General features: G+C 47.0%; 1 long non-coding RNA gene across 1 annotated transcript; it reads right to left on the bottom strand.

Moving 5' to 3' along the window:
* Positions 1 to 7,396: 7,396 nt before the first annotated feature.
* LOC119959871 lies at positions 7,397 to 7,809 on the bottom strand. Its single transcript, XR_005459309.1, has 2 exons — positions 7,681 to 7,809; positions 7,397 to 7,541 (listed from the first exon to the last, which is right to left on the bottom strand). It is a non-coding gene; the product is annotated as an uncharacterized LOC119959871 (long non-coding RNA).
* Between the last annotated feature and the right edge of the window lie 5,510 nt (positions 7,810 to 13,319).

The following is a 13,319-nucleotide window of genomic DNA, read 5'->3' as shown; positions in this document are numbered from 1 at the left end:
CCCAAATAGTTCCCGTCAGCTCCTCTGTACCCTGTCCCCGTGACTCCCCGCTTTGGACACGGGGGCACTGAACCCTGGGGTCACGTCACTATCAGTCCCGGTCACCCTCTCCCATAAAGGTCAGCAACTTAGAAAAAATCAAACTCCCAGTCAACAAATTAAAGGATCACACGACGGGACTTCAGGTTTTATGAGTTTTAATACAACAAACAAACAAACTAGAAGCTACTTTCAGTCAGAATCCTACACATTAAACTATAAACTAGAACCTTGCCCTTTTTCACAATCTAGAAATACACTCCATGATTATAGTTACTCTGCCTTATAAATCGAAACTTAATTGTCTCAGAACCTGTCCAAAGTGATGATTCATTCCCGAGGTTCATTTACTTCAGTTCTTCAACCAAGACACCGAGGGAAAAAAAAGGGAGAATAGAATAGAATGTGAACTAGCAAAATACATAAAAATGGAGTGTAAAAGTTTCTGTGGCTACGTAAAAAGGACATACTGGTGCTGGAGGGTGTGCAGAGGAGATCCATTACGTTAATTCCAGAGCTGAAGGGGTTGGATTATGAGGAGAGGTTGAGTAGACTGGGACTGTACTCGTTGGAATTTAGAAGGATGAGGGGGGATCTTATAGAAACATTTAAAATTATGAAGGGAATAGATAGGATAGATGCGGGCAGGTTGTTTCCACTGGCAGGTGACAGCAGAACTAGGGGACATAGCCTCAAAATAAGGGGAAGTAGATTTAGGACTGAATTTAGGAGGAACTTCTTCACCCAAAGGGTTGTGAATCTATGGAATTCCTTGCCCAGTGAAGCAGTTGAGGCTCCTCCATTACATGTTTTTAAGGTAAAGATAGATAGTTTTTTGGAGAATAAAGGGATTAAGGGTTATGGTGTTCGGGCCGGAAAGTGGAGCTGAGTCCACAAAAGATCAGCCATGATCTAATTGAATGGCGGAGCAGGCACGAGGGGCCAGATGGCCTACTGCTGCTCCTAGTTCTTATGTTCTTATGTTTGGCTCAAAGGTTTGTCCATTCCAGATAGAGTCAGGAGAAGTTAGAATGAGGAATAGAGATCTCGACAGCCACCTCATTCAACACTCTGGGATGTAGATCATCAGCTTTTGGGGATTTATTCACTTCCATCCCCATTAATTTCTCCAGTGCTACTTTTTCACCACTACTAATCTCTGCCAGTCCCTTGGTTCTCTGGTGTTTTGGGGACAATTTCTGTATCTTCCTCTGTGAAGACAGACACACATTGTTTATTTTCTCTGCCATTTCCTTACTCCCCATTATAAACTGTCCCGTCTCTGCCTGGAATGGGCCCACATTAGTCTTTGCTAATCTTTTCCTTTTCACATTCATGTAGAAGCTTTTCCAGTCGGTTTTTATGTTTCTCACCAGTTTTCTCTCATCAGTTTCTTGGTCCTCCTTTGCTGAATTCTAATGGCTCTCATGGAATCTTTAACTTTTCTTGTTCGCCCACGGTTACATTACTTTTCCTGTTGGGTGTTTGATCCTTAAAGGAATCTATATTTGTTGTATATATGTGAAATACAAATTGCAAAAATCCCACAGGACCATAGGCTGCTCTCCCCTTTGACAGAGAGAGAGCTGACTGGAGGTAATTTAACCCGAGGGTCAGCACACCTCAAGCGACGGGCCTGGTTGAGAAGGGGGGGGGGGGCATTCATGAATAAACTCAGCCAGTACGGGAGTTGAATCCTCACTGTTGGCCTTGCTCTGCATCACCAACCAGTTGTCCAGCCAACTGAGCTAACCATCCCCTGATAAATTAGGTATTCCCTGTACCAATCAGTTTCCCAGTCCACCTCAGCCAACTTGCCCCTCATAACCTGATAGTTTCCTTCTGTGAGGAACACCCAGATAAACAAAAGAACCATGCAACCACCAAGGCCCATCTCCATGGCAACGTGGCACGCTTTGGAGGGTTTGAAACAGAAATGGAAAGAACATATCTTCACACTTGCAAACACCCTTCCACTCTTGTGATCCTTGTGCAATTTGAAGCCAGATATCAGCAACAAGGCTCAAAGAGCATCAGCCCACTGGAGGCAAAGTGGTGAGACTGGCCAGTCCAGCAGAAGGAAACCCTCCGACCATCCCCACTGACCACCTGTCAGAATGAACAAAATGCAGCCCTGGGTGTAGAGCAGAAACAATAACAGCAGAATCCAACCCCTGTAATCGATTGTGAAATTGTTGGTGTCACAGAAGGTCCAATGAAACATGTGATCCTGTCTCACGTTGAGAAGTGGACGGCCTCTCCCCAGTGTGAACTCGCTGGTGTCTCCGCAGGTTGGATAACTGAGTAAATACTTTCCCACACTGAGAGCAGGTGAATGGTCTCTCCCCAGTGTGAACTCGCTGGTGTGTACGCAGGGTGGATAACCGAGTGAATCCCTTCCCACACTGAGAGCAGGTGAATGGCCTCTCCCCAGTGTGAACTCGCTGGTGTGTACGCAGGGTGGATGAATCACTGAAACCCTTCTCACACTGAGAGCACGTGAATGGCCTCTCCCCAGTGTGAATTCGCTGGTGAATCCGCAGATGAGATAACCGAGTGAATCCCTTCCCACACTGAGAGCAGGTGAGTGGCCTCTCCCCAGTGTGAATTCGCTGATGTTTCCGCAGGGTGGATGAATCAATAAATCCCTTCCCACACTGAAAGCAGGTGAATGGCCTTTCCCCAGTGTGAACACGTTTGTGTCTCCGCAGGGTGGATAAGTGTGCAAATCCTTTCCCACACTGAGAGCAGGTGAATGGCCTCTCCCCAGTGTGAACTCGCTGGTGCGACTGCAGGGTGGATAGCCGAGTGAATCCCTTCAAACACTGAGAGCAGGTGAATGGTTTCTCCCCAGTGTGAACTCGCTGATGTATCTGCAAGGTGGTTGAATCACTGAATCGCTTCTCACACTGAGAGCAGGTGAATGGCCTCTCCCCTGTGTGAACTCGCTGGTGTGTCTGCAGGTTGAATAACTGAGTGAATCCCTTCCCACACTTGTAGCAGGTGAACGGCCTGTCCCCAGTGTGACTGCGTCGATGAATCTCCAGCTTAGATGGGAATCTAAATCCCTTCCCACAGTCCTCACATTTCCATGGTTTCTCCATGTTGTGTGTCTCCAGGTTGTACAATCAGTTGAAGCCTTGTCCGCAGATACAACACGAGTATGGTCTCTCCCAGCTGTGAATGTTGTTATGTTTTTCAGGCTGTGTAACTGGTTAAAGCTCTTTCCACAGTCAGTTCACAGGAACACTTTCACTCGGGTGTCTGTTGTGTGGGTCTTGGTGCTTTTCCAGTCACACTGATGGTTGAAATCTTTAGCTGACAGTTCGGAAAAAGGTTTCACCTTCTAGATTCAAAGGTTGGAGATATTCAGGTTCCAAGGAATCGAGTAACTGTCAGATTGAGACGTGACGATTGAGATTTCTGTCTGTAATTCTTCCTCATCTAATATCCTGTAAAAACAATTTACAAAATTCATCACTGTCAGTACAGGATAGAAACTCAGAACAGACAATTCTAGTTTCTATGTGACATTTTTTCCTCTCCCTTATTCCCTGAAAGCTGTAAATCTCCATCCCACACACTCTCCCTCCATTCTCATTCTGGTGTATCGCAGTTGAGTAGCACAGTGGTTAGCACTGTTGCTTCACAATTCTAGGGTCCCAGGTTTGATTCCCGGCTTGGGTCACTGTCTGTGCGGAGTCTGCACAGGTCCCCATGTCTGCGCGGGTTTCCTCCGGTTTCCTCCCACAGTCCGAGGACATGCAGGTTAGGTGGATTGCCCATGCTAAATTGCCCCTTAATTGGACAAAATGAATTGGGCACTCTAAATTTATTTTAAAAAAAGAAAAAAAGTCTCGATGAACCAGAGGAGAGAATCCTGAACGTTCAGCAAGATGCCTCCGTCGAAATTCAATCCTTTGAAAACCAGCCGAGTGGCTGGCGGAGGTACTGGAGGATTTGGAGAACCGAGGGTCAGAGAAAGAACATCTGAGTCATTGGCCTGTCAGAAGGTGTGGAGGTAAGGCTCCCATTAGGGTCTTTGAGGACCGGCTGCCATGCTGGGCGCCATGGTAGCACAATGGCTAGCACTGTTGCTTCACAGCGTCAGGGACCCCGGTTCAATTCCCAGCTTGGGTCACTGTCTGTGCAGAGTCTGTATGTTCTCCCTGTGTCTATGTGGGTTTCCTCCGGGTGTTCCGGTTTCCTCCAACAAGTCCCAAACAAAGACGTGTTTGTTAGGTGAATTGGACATTCTGAATTCTCCCTCTGTCTACCTAAACAGGCGCCGGAATATGGCGACTAGGGGATTTTCACAGTAACTTCATTGCAGTGTTAATGTAAGCCTCCTTGTGAGACTAATAAATGTATAATGAATGGGCCAAAGGCCCTCTTTCCGTGCTGTAAAATTCTACGACTCTAAAGATAGAGGTGGTATAGGGAGGGAGGGAATGACTTTATAGAGAAACTGCCAAAACCAGAACATTCACCAGCTCTAAGGACTCACCTTAGCTCCCTTTCCAATCTGAAAGCAGCCTGAGCTGGATTTACATTCCCCTTAATTCATCATTGCTGGGTGATAATCCTGTACTTCCTTACCTCACACCACTGTGACAGCACCTTCACTACACAGACTGCAGCAACTGACCAAACATCACCTTCCCAGTTATTCCTGAACCTGGCCCCTTGCCTGAGGTGTAGTGATCCTCAGGTCACATCACCGCCGGTCAGCTCTCTGTCCCGGGACCGGGACCAGGCCCTGCTTCACAGCCGCCATCTAGGGGAAGCAGAGCGCATGCGCTGGGGTCTTGGTGACGCAACACCTGGTGGGCGGGACCTGAAGGTTTCTGTTCCCAGCCGGGTCCTAGTGCCCTACGATCGATTATATTGTAACAGGTTGTTTAAATGTTTCACCCACCCCCAGGCTGAAGCTGATGTTTGCAGGCTGGAGGTGCCTCTGGATTACGTAGACATTCAGTGTGAGAGGCTGCAGCTTCTATATAGCTACCTGAAGGGGGGTTTTCAAAGGTTGATTACATTTCGTGGTCATTTTCAGTTAATTATCAGGATGTTTGCGTGATATTTTCTTACCCTCAGTGTTTTTTCTTTATTTAAAATACATTTCAGCCGCAAGCTTAATGGTGATTTTTAACGGATGGAAGGTTATTTATTATCACACCCTTTCCCTGGATATTTGAACATCTCAGTCTCTCGTCTCTTTCACACTCACTGACACATACACAGGAATTAGGTAAAGGTCAAGTTGAAGCTATAATGATGAAAATGAATGTAGACTGCAATCTTTACATCGCTGCAGGCCTGTTGTCTTCTTGTTTAGCTGATCCTTTAGTTGGAGTGAAGCATTTTTAGAAACAAATAATTCTCATGAGGCTCTGAAGCTTCTTGTAGATGAATAGCCAGGAGATTGATTCTCAGATGGACTTGGAAGCTGGAATAAGTTCAGTCCTGTGGCTGCACTGTGAGACATTCAGCTCTGCTGGTCCAGCTGGTTCCTGGTGCTTCAGATGCTTCTCACACACACATTTGCTTTGGTTAGTGTTTATTATACTTCATCCCTGACAATTAACTGTAGGGTTAAAACTCTGAGACCCAGAACACCCCGATACAATAGCAGTTTACGATGCTCACTCATGCGTATCTCTGTCCCAATTCGAGCTCATTCTCCTGTGTTCAATACGGCACTTGGAGATCAACAGTCCTGAGATTTCATATTCCTCAAATGCTTGTTCATCCTGACACAAGGAGACATTTAAACTTCACAGGTGGCTGCAACGTTTCCTTATTCAGGTCCATGTTTAAATAAATATTGGTCACAGAATCGAATATTACCCACAGTTTATTGTCCATAATAACCTGTTAAGTTGCAGCCATCTTGGCAGAGTTTGTGGATCTTAGTCTATCACATCTAGTATCCTTGTGCTGAACGTGACAAACTGAATCTACTCTTGGGTCTTATTAAAACAATACATTGTAGCTGGATGAGGACCTTGGAGCGGTGGGGGGGGGGGGGGGGGTTGTTACTCTGGCTGCCGACTTCAGTTCCGTGGTCTTGTCTATTCCCGATGATGTGGAGATGCCGGCGTTGGACTGGGGTGAGCATGTCTATTCCCAGTGGCCCTACAGAGGCAGCATGCGGTATCCACCGGAACGCTTGATGCCTTCCGCAACCAGTGGCTACCTCAGCGGACAGAGTGTTTCAGAGACACTGGGAACAATATTCTGGTTCAGTTCGGAAGGTTCCCTACACTTTTGTTGGGGCTTCTGGCTGATTTTGGTCTTTTATTTTGACTGGACCACATGCTTGGGGAAAGCAAGAGAGGAAAGAAGGTTTGATAGAAACTAGAATGATCTGTTGTGAATTTCTATCCTATTCTTACAGTGATCATTTTTGTAACCTTCTTTTTCAGGCATTAGAACGGGAGGATTGGCAGCTGGGCAAGTGGAACCAAATATAACATCGAGATCTGACAGTCACTCAATTCATTAGGATCTAAATATCACAAACTGTCAATGTGTTTGTCTGTTCTGACTGAGGGAAGAGATTTCAAACATCAGTGTGACTGGAAAAGCCCGAGACCCACACACACCCCAGTGTGAGTGTTCCAGTGAACTGACTGTGGAAAGAGCTTTAACCAGTTACACAGCCTGAAAAATCACCTTGTTTCCTCTTGTGGGAGAGTCTGGGACCAAAGGGTATAATCTAAGAGTAAGGGGTCTCAAATTTAGGACAGAGATGAGGAGACATTTCTTCCATCAGAGGGTAGTGAATCAGTGGAATTCTTCAGCTGGCATTCTATCTCTGCAGTTTACCATAAATAGGCAGAGGTGAAGTTGGCTTTACCCGGATGGGCCGCTTGGCTCTTTCACTGAGGGGCCTTGCGTTCAGACACATCCCAGACAGGACTGGTGAGAAATATCTGTCTGGGAAAGGGGAGACAACTGTATAATCGGGGGAAAGGATCAGTGCCGATGCACCTTAGAGAAAGGAGTTGAGATTAGTTTTATTTTCTTCATTTTTCATTCAATATTTATTAAAATTTCAGAGAAAATATTACACAAAAGTTTATTTTGAAGTTAACAAAAGGGAACATAACAATTGAGGGTCACAGTGAGAACAGAACACATGCCCTCTGAGCTGCCAAATATATGTACAACTGTAACAGACACAGGAAAGAGAACAGGAGCTCAACATAAAGGGAAGGCAACAGTTACATAAGGAACGAGATAAGATACTTATTTAGACATGACATTGAAAGAAATTATTAGCTACAACTACATTACAGCCAAAATCATCGCGCACATTTCAAACTGAAAACAGAAATATTGTCCATGATTGTCTCAGTTACAGATGCAGAATAATAAACTGAGAGAATTTTACTGTTAGAGTCACCAAGAGGAGATATTGTATTTCTGTCACACACAGATCATAATAAACAGCTGAGGAAAATCTACAGCGTCCGAAAGTCAACTGATCACTCGATCTGTAAAAGAGAGAGAAAATAATAAAGCAGATATTTATGATCGGGGACATTGATGTCAGAGTTTTTAATCAATCAAACATTTAGCGATCTTTAAACGGCTTCTGTCAGTTTGATGTGTGAGTGGATTGAATCTTCTCACCTTCACCAGAGTGACTGCAGCGCTGTAGGAAATGCTCAGGAAGAACAGGGTAATGAATGTGGAAGCGGTTGTCCAGATGTTCCCGTTATCATCCTCATCGCCTTCAGTCCAGGTGTGGTCTGTGGTATCTATGAGGATAGAATCCAATAAATATAATCAGATTGTTTATTAATCCAGGATATATTGTTAATATTCTCATTTAATTTTCTTTATCTGATCATTCATTCTCTAATATATTTTTCATTGCATAGCTACTGTAGAGTTCGTGACGCTCAACAACCGATCTCTGTAACTTTCTTTTTCCAATTTAGGGGCAAGTTAGCGTGGCCAATCCACCTACCCTGTACATCTTTGCATTGTGGAGGTCAAACCCACGGACACGGACAGTCACCCAGGGCCAAGATAGAACCCAGGTCCTCGGCGCCGTGAGGCAGCAGTGCTAACTACTACGCCACCATGCCGCCCCTTGCCTGATATTTGTGTTTGTTCTTTAGCATTTGTGTCTGTGTGGATGAGGATCTCATGTTTTGCTTATTTTGTCTGTCCAGATGTATGTAAAAATGCCATTGTGTGTGTTCATGTGCCAATGAGTACTGATCTGTGTATTTGTGTGTCAGCGCCTGTATGTATACTTTGTTTATCTTCTATCAATGTGTACATGAGTGTCAAAGACCCAATGGAATGTGGGTCATACAGACCAATCTCACTTCTGAACGCGGATGCCAAAATACTGGCCAAGATCCTAGCCAAAAGGATGCCAGAGGTGGTAGCGGAAGACCAGACGGGCTTTGTCAAAGGTAGACAGCTTACTTTGAACATTAGGCGCCTGCTGAACGTGATAATGACCCCATCCGGGGAGAGTACACAAGAGGTGATCGTCTCCCCCGATGCAGAAAAGGCCTTCGACAGAGTCGAATGGAAATACCTCATAGAGGTACTGGAGCGGTTCGGGCTTGGAACAGGATTCACCTCCTGGGTAAAACTCCCATATAGCGCTCCCATGGCGAGTGTACGGACAAACAACACCAACTCCTGATACTTCCAGCTGCACAGGGGCACCAGACAAGGATGCCCATTGTCTCCGCTGCTGTTCGCTCTAGCGATCGAGCCACTAGCAATTGCGCTCAGAGTGGCTAAAAGATGGAGGGGGATCCGACGGGGCGGCAGAGAGCACAGAGTCTCACTCTATGCAGATGATCTGCTCCTCTACATTTCGGACCTACAGAGCAGCATGACAGAATCATTGCACTCCTGAAAGAGTTTGGTGCCTTCTCGGGCTCCAAACTCAATATGAGCAAAAGCGATATCTTCCCGGTACACCCGCAAAGAGGGGGGCAGCACTAACGGGACTGCCATTTAATCAAGCCCGACACAAATTCCGCTACTTGGGGATCCAAATAGCCCATGACTGGAAAGGGATCCACAAATGGAACCTCACCAGCCTGACAGAGGAAGTTAAAAAGGACCTGCAAAGATGGAACACACTCCCACTCACCCTCGCGGGGAGAGTCCAGACGATCAAAATGAACGTGCTGCCCAGGTACCTCTTCCTATTCAGATCCATCCCGATCTACATCCCCAAGGCATTTTTCAAAGCACTAGACAAACTAATCAAGGTGTTTGTATGGGGGGGGGGGGGGGCAGAATGCTAGGATCACAAAGAAGGTCTTCTAAAAAACAAAATCCAGTGGGGGGCTTGCCCTCCCAAACCTACAACTCTACCACTGGGCGGCGACGGCTGAGCTTGTAAGAACAAAGAAAATTACAGCACAGGAACAGGCCCTTCGGCCCTCCCAGCCTGCGCCGATCCAGATCCTTTATCTAAACCTGTCTCCTATTTTCCAAGGTCTACTTCCCTCTGTTCCCGCCTGTTCATATACCTGTCCATATGCCTCTTAAATGATGCTATCATGCCCGCCTCTACCACCTCCGCTGGTAAAGCGTTCCAGGCACCCACCACCCTCTGCGTAAAAAACTTTCCACGCACATCTCCCTTAAACTTTCCCCCTCTCACCTTGAAATCGTGACCCCTTGTAACTGACACACCCAATCTTGGAAAAAGCTTGTTGCTATCCACCCTATCCATACCTCTCATAATTTTGTAGACTTCAATCAGGTCCCCCCTCAACCTACGTCTTTCCAATGAAAACAATCCTAATCTACTCAACCTTTCTTCATAGCTAGCACCCTCCATACCAGGCAACATCCTGGTGAACCTCCTCTGCACCCTCTCCACAGCATCCACATCCTTCTGGTAATGTGGCGACTAGAACTGCACGCAGTATTCCAAATGTGGCCTAACCAAAGTCCTATACAACTGTAACATGACCTGCCGACTCTTGTACTCAATACCCCATCCGATGAAGGCAAGCATGCTGTATGCCTTCTTGACCACTCTATCAATCTGCGTTGCCACCTTCAGGGTACAATGGACCTGAACTCCCAGATCTCTCTGTACATCAATTTTCCCCAGCCCCCTTCCATTGACCATATAGTCCGCTCTTGAATTTGATCTTCCAAAATGCATCACCTCGCATTTGCCTGGATTGAACTCCATCTGCCATTTCTCTGCCCAACTCTCCAATCTATCTATATTTTGTTGTATTCCCTGACAGTCCTCCTCGCTATCTGCAACTCCACCAATCTTCGTATCATCTGCAAACTTGCTAATCAGACCACCTATACCTTCCTCCAGGTCATTTATGTAGGTCACAAACAACAGGGGTCCGAGCACGGATTCCTGTGGAACACTACTAGTCACCCTTCTCCATTTTCAGACACTCCCTTCCACCACTACTCTCTGTCTCCTGTTGCCCAGCCAGTTCTTTATCCATCTAGCTAGTACACCCTGAACCCCTTACAACTTCACTTTTTCCATCAACCTGCCATGGGAAACCTTATCAAACGCCTTACTAAAGTCCATGTATATGACATCAACAGCCCTTCCCTCATCAATTAACGTTGTGACTTCCTCAAAGAATTCTACTAGGTTTGTAAGACATGACCTTCCCTGCACAAAACCATGCTGCCTATCACTAATAAGTCTATTTTCTTCCAGATGTGAATAGATCCTATCCCTCAGTATCTTCTCCAACAGTTTGCCTACCACTGACGTCAAGCGCACAGGTCTATAATTCCCTGGATTTTCCCTGCTACCCTTCTTAAACAAAGGGACAACATTAGCAATTCTCCAATCCTCCGGGACCTCACCCGTGCTCAAGGATGCTGCAAAGATATCTATTAAGGCCCCAGCTATTTCGAACCTCGCTTCCCTCACTAACCTGGGATAGACCTCATCCGGTCCTCGGGACTTGTCCACCTTAATGTCTTTTAGAATACCCAAAATTTCCCCCATCCGTATGACAACTTGACCAAGAGTATTTAAACATCCATCCCGAGCCTCAACATCTGTCTTGTCCCTCTCCTTTGTGAATACCGATGCAAAGTACTCATTAAGAATCTCACCCATTTCCTCTGAGTCGACGCATAAATTCCCTCTTTTGTCTTTGAGTGGGCCTATCCTTTCTCTCGTTACTCTCTTGCTCCTTACATACGAATAAAAGGCTTTGGGATTTACCTTAACCCTGTTAGCCAAAGATATTTCATGACCCCTTTTAGCCCTCTTTATTGCGCGCTTGAGATTCGTCCTACTTTCCCGATATTCCTCCAAAGCTTCATCAGTTTTGAGTTGCCTCGATCCTATGTATGCTTCCTTTTCATCTTAGCTAGTCTCACAATTTGACCCATCATCCATGGTTCCCTAATCTTGCCATTTCTGTCTCTCATTTTCACAGGAACATGTCTGTCCTGCACTCTAATCAACCTTTCCTTAAAAGACTCCCACATTTTAAATGTGGATTTACCCTTAAACAGCTGCTCCCAATCCACATTCCCTAGCTCCTGCCGAATTTTGTTATATTCTGCCTTTCCCCAATTAAGCACTCTTCCTTTCGGACCACTCTTGTCCTTGTCCATGAGTATTCTAAAACTTATGGAATTGTGATCGCTATTCCCAAAGTAATCACCGACTGAAAGGGGATGGATCAAAGAGCCAGAAGCCGAGTGGGTGCGCGCGGAGGAGACCTCCTGCAGGGGGACCTCACTCCGGGCCCTCGCCACGGTAGCACTCCCATCCCCACACAAACTACACTCCAGCAGCCCGGTGGTAATAGCCACCCTCCAATCCTGGAACCAACTACGGCAGCAATTTGGCCTGACTAAAATGTCAGGTAAAGCTCCCATCTGCAACAACCATAGGTTCACGCCAGCGCTGACTGACGCCACCTTCAAAAGGTGAGGGCAGGACGGAGGGATACTGACAGTTATGGACCTATATACGGACGGCAGGATCACAACACTGGGCGAACTGACAGAGAAATTCAAGCTAGCCAGGGTGAACGAGCTAAGGTAGCTGCAATTAAAAAACTTCCGACGAAAGGAGACAAGGACATACCCACAACCACCACGACAGACACTACTGGAAGAGTCACTAGACACAAGCATACTAGACAAAGGAAACTGTAGCGACATGTACGACCGACTGGTAGAAGGGACTGACACCGTACTGGACGCAACAAGAAGGAAGTGGGAGGAGGACCTGGGGATCGAAAGAGGCTGGGAAACTCTGGAGCGAAGCACTCCATAGGGTCAACTCCACCTCCACGTGCGCAAGGCTCAGCCTGACGCAATTAAAAGTGGTACATAGAGCCCACTTAACAAGAACCCGTATGAGTAGGTTCTTCCCGGAGGTGGAGGACAGAGGTGAACGGTGCCAAAGAGGCCCGGCCAACCACGCCCACATGTTCTGGTCTTGCCCCAGACTTGTGGAGTACTGGACAGCCTTCTTCGAGGCCATGTCCAAAGTGGTGGGGGTGAGGGTGGAGCCATGCCCGAAAGTGGCGGTCTTCGGGGTTTCAGACCAGACAGATCTATTCCTAGGGAGGAGGGCGGATGCCCTTGACTTTGCCTCCCTGATTGCCCGCCATAGAATCCAGTTCAGCTGGCGGTCAGCAGCGCCACCCAAAGCTGCAGACCGGCTTCCGACCTCTCGGAATCTCTCCAAATGGAGAAAATCAAATTCGCCATCCGAGGGTCAGATGACGACTTCCACAGAACGTGGGAGCCGTTCACCCAATTGTTCCCAGACCTGTTCGAGCCAACAAACAAGCAGAAGAATAGCCAGGTAGCCAAGAATCGGGAAAGTAGCCAAAGCATGAGAGGGAGAGATAGACCGGGAGGGGGGGGGGGGGGGGGGACAGCTAAATCTAAGAATAAGGAAAGGCGAACCACAGGGCTGGGGGAGGGGTGGGGGGAGGGCAGAAGCAGGGAGAGGGGGGCAGAGGGGAGAGACCAGGAACAATAGAGGAGAGCCAGGGAAGGGGAGGGGGGAGACAGGGAAACGTTAACAAACTTGGCATCCACAGGAACAGAGAAAATGGGGAAGACGGGAGGGCCGCAGAAGCGGAAGTGCGCACGAGACGACAACGTCAGCGAAATCCGTCCAGAAGAAGCAAGGGACAACCACGAACTAATGCCTACATATGCGTGTAAATAACTTTGCCAAGGGTACAGAGCTGCCGCTGTTGAGCGGGGGCACAATACCGTCTGCTGGCTTCGCGGGGAAAATTAACACTTCAGCA

This window comes from Scyliorhinus canicula, unplaced genomic scaffold, assembly GCF_902713615.1.
Source record: "Scyliorhinus canicula unplaced genomic scaffold, sScyCan1.1, whole genome shotgun sequence".
Lineage (NCBI taxonomy): Eukaryota > Metazoa > Chordata > Chondrichthyes > Carcharhiniformes > Scyliorhinidae > Scyliorhinus > Scyliorhinus canicula.
The sequence above is the reverse complement of the archived record's forward strand: the minus strand, read 5'-3'. Positions and strand labels throughout refer to the sequence as shown.